This window comes from Myotis davidii, unplaced genomic scaffold (genome assembly GCF_000327345.1).
Source record: "Myotis davidii unplaced genomic scaffold, ASM32734v1 scaffold557, whole genome shotgun sequence".
Classification (NCBI taxonomy): domain Eukaryota; kingdom Metazoa; phylum Chordata; class Mammalia; order Chiroptera; family Vespertilionidae; genus Myotis; species Myotis davidii.
This window is the reverse complement of record NW_006289557.1, coordinates 956,622-960,513: the sequence shown is the minus strand read 5'-3', so window position 1 is coordinate 960,513 and position 3,892 is coordinate 956,622. Positions and strand designations below refer to the sequence as shown.

At 53.5% G+C, this 3,892-nt stretch overlaps 1 pseudogene; it reads right to left on the bottom strand.

The window, feature by feature from the left end:
- Window positions 1–248: 248 nt before the first annotated feature.
- On the bottom strand, window positions 249–3,623 carry LOC102751501 (annotated as a pseudogene).
- Between the last annotated feature and the right edge of the window lie 269 nt (window positions 3,624–3,892).

Here is a 3,892-nt window from a genome sequence, read left to right as displayed (position 1 = left end):
CTCCCCCCAGAAATCACATTTACCTTTTTTAAAAAATGTATCAAATACTAAAAACAACACTCAGTGTGTGTGCCAGCTAATGACCTAGGTCAGCAATTTTCAACCTTTTTTCATCTCCTGGCATACACAAACTAATACTAAAATTCTGCGGCACACCAAAAAATGTATTATATTTTTGGCCAATCTGACAAAAAACAAGGTATAATTTTTATTGAATTAAAAAAAAGAATAATAGTAATTATCTATCCTTTTTTTTGACTTTTGACAACTTTTTACTGAAAGACCCTAACATAAAAGCAAGCTGAGGAAGGGAGGATACAGGATGGGGACCCTTCCCCAGACTCTTCTCTGATTCCCATAAACATCAAGGAGAAAGATAGGAATCCTGAAAGTAAAACAAAGAATACTGAACAACCAGGCTAGGGTCTGCTCCACGCCTGGATCCTGTGTCTGAACCAAGGACGAGGGAAGGAAGAAGGGACACCCTCAATCTGCCAGATGTCTGCCAAAGTTCACCAGCCCGGCCTGCCTCAAGCCTCCAGGAGCTTCCCCAGGAAGCGGAGGTTGAGGATCTTGAACTGTTCATCGAGATCCATGTGTATGATGCCATCCTCACCATTGATGCTCAGCAGGACCCCTTTGGCTTCCCGATCCTCGCCCAGGATGACCTTCACCTTATTGTTCTTGGTGGGGGTGATGGGCTCCAGGTGCTCACTGAAGATGCTGACAACCTTCTCACGGTCCTTCGGGTACACAGAACACATGCCTCCCATGACACTGCAGATGACCCCCGTCAGCCCCACCACTTGCGTATCCAGATAGGTGTCCCGCACTTTCACCTGGATGTCAGTGGTTACCCAATCACTAAAGTTCTGCTCAATGCCTGAGCCTGGTCTATGTGGGTTGTAGCCACCAGGGGAGGGGGCTCCAGGTGTCATCGGACTGTAGCCAACAGGGCTCGGACTGGGCCTGGCCTGATAGGCCATGGGCGAGGGTGTGGGGTGGTAGCTGGCCGGAGAGTGGGTGTTCTGATAGCCAGCTGGGCTTGGTGATACCTGGTGGTAGCTCTGGGGACTAGGGCTGGGCTGGTAGGTGCCTTGTGGAGAGGGGGAAGCATAGGGGAAAAACTGGTCTGTGTTGTACATGGCTGGCGTCCCTGGTGTCTGTGGGTTGTACTGCGGGTTAACCTGTGGAGATGAGGGGTCTGGGTAGCCAGGTGTTTGGGGACTGGGTGTATCCCCATAAGCCTGTGGGGATGGGGTAAGCTCATCATCGAAGGCATACTCATATTCTTCCTCAGCCCGTGATGGCGTGTTAGGGTTGTTGGGGGTCCCAGGCCCCACTCTGGGCAGGAGTACGGCTGCCATCATGCAGGGGTGTCTGCGAGCCATAATGCGGGGTGAGGCTGCCATCCTAACAAGGTGTCTGAGAGCCATACATGGGTGTGCAGGAGCCAGAACCATACATGGGTGTCTGGGAGCCATACATGGTCGTCCGCCCATAGGTTGAGTTCATGCCACCTGGGTGCCGTGAGCCCACTGTGGTGAGCCACTGACGGTCTACAGAGATGGTCTGGCAGGTAGAATGCAGCTCCACTTGGGCTGTAGACTCTGTGGCATCCTTCACCACACCAATGTATCCTTTATCTCCCCCCTGGGAGATGCGCACAGTCTGGCCGATGAGCTCATTGTCTCTTCGACCCCGGCCCCTGGTCATGCCACCACTGCTGCCACCTGGGCTACCAAAGCCACCATGCTGACCTCCAGCACTGGGGTGCATGGGGCTGCTGATCCGGGGACTCATTGGGGCAAAGCCACCCAAGGTGAAGTTGGTCACATCTCGTGGCTTCGAGCCCCCAGCCAGCACCAGGTGACGTGTCTTGCAGACAAACATGCCCCTGTTCTCCACGAGTTTTTTGCAATGCAGAAGGCAAAGCTGCGGAAGAGATGGCGAATCTCACCCTCCCGGCCTGAGTGGGGGCCATCAATGACCTTGACGATGTCTTTTACATGGATGTTGTTCTGTTCCGAGTCCAGGGCCACAGCAAATCGGGTATCCTTCTTCCGAGTCACAGCCTGGTGCCTGACAGTCACCACCTTCCCATACATATTAAGCACCTGGAAGGTCTCCCGCTCCAGTCGCACGATGACACCCACGGTTTGAGGGTCCAGCTGTACCAGCTCCCCCCAATCATGCTGGCCCCCAACATCCACACCTGATGCCATCTCTGAGCAGAGCTGCAGGTCCCGGGGGAGCACTTTCAGCTCATGCATGGTGAGGTCGGAGAAGAGGATGACAAAGTTCTCCTCCATTCGCACAATGAGGCCTGTGTCACCCTCGAATCGGCCAGCAGTCACCTTCACATGATCCCCCATCTTGAAGTACTTCCTAAGTTCCTGGGCCGGGAACTCTAGCATGTCCTTGAGGTCCTCATGTTTGGGCACGATGGTGATCTTGTTGCCGTCCACACTGAGAATCTTGCCCTGCAGGTTGATGAGCTCACCCTCACATACCTCCACATTATCCCCAGGTTGGAAGTTGTGTTCCTTTTCCTTCCCTGTGCTCTCAGTCACCACCTCCAAGTCAATGCCCTCCGGCTGGTCCTCAAATTTCTCCAGCTCAGAGAGTGTGGGCTTCACGCCCTCTGTGATCACAGCAGACATGGCGAAGCTCTTAAACAGAAACCCTTCCGGCTGTAACGGTTCCCCTGGAAGATGAGGAAGTCACCATCAGAGGCAACATCACCCCCAAGGGACCTAATCTTCTCAGCATCAAACAGCCTCTGTGGAGGCCGTTTAAACTTCTTCCTTAAAGCAATCCAGCCTTTCAAGCTCATGTCGGTTTCAGGTTGGCCACCTCCTTCACCACTTTGAGCACATCTGTCATCTCCTTGATAGGCACCATCTGCTGGTTCCAGTAGCCAAGCCGCAGGTTGCCCACGCCCTCGATGGCCTGCTTCACGTGGGTCTGCTTATAGGCCTCCACGTAGATGTAGCCCTTCACGTGCTCTGATGCCACTACCGATTTAATCTGCAGGGGCGTGTCTGTGAACTGGTAAGCAATGAACTTGCGCATCAAGGCAATGGCTGTGGCCCGTTCCTCCCCAATCTTACATTTGACAGTCCACAGATTTGGATCCTTGACTCCTGGGAGCAGCTGCTGCTGAGTGATGTCATCAGAGAGCTCATCCGACCCTCCACACACCGTCTCTCCCACAGATGACTTGGCATATTTCTTCTTGTAATACTCGCCTAATTCTTCTTCTCGCTGGTCCCTCCAGAGGTTCTGTAGGCGGTGAGCCCCAGAACGATCTTTGTCCAGGACAACATTATCGATATTGGAGGCTTTCTCTAGGATGTCCTCTGCTCCATCTTCCCATTGGTCCTCATCCTCATACTCATCGTCCACACCGGCCTCATCCAGAATGAAGCCACCATGACGGGGTTTCTTGGGAGGTCGGCCATCATCTTCTTTCTCCTCTTCTTCTTCCTCGGGCTCTTCCTCCTCACTGCCTGCTGCACTCCGCCGCTCCTCCTCTACCTCGGCCTCCTCGCCGTTACTGCTGCTCTCCCTGTCCTCCTCCTCAGAGAAATTGCTGTCCTCGCTGTCCGACATATTTTCCGCCTTCGGAACCAGCTGCAGTTCACACGATGCCCGGATGGGACTGACGTAGTCTCTAGGGAGAATCTGCTTGTTGGCTTCACCAAACGCGAAATTTCCGGGGCGCATCCTAATGACGCACTTCCTGTGCGCCATCTTGAGAGCGGCACAGCTGTCTTAATGTGGAAGCTGGAGCCGACATCTGTTGGGGTCCAACCCCAGCAGGTTCAGGGGTCCCCAAAGGTGTGGATGAAGTAGGCGAAGAAGGAATGACACGAAGACAGCGTTCAGT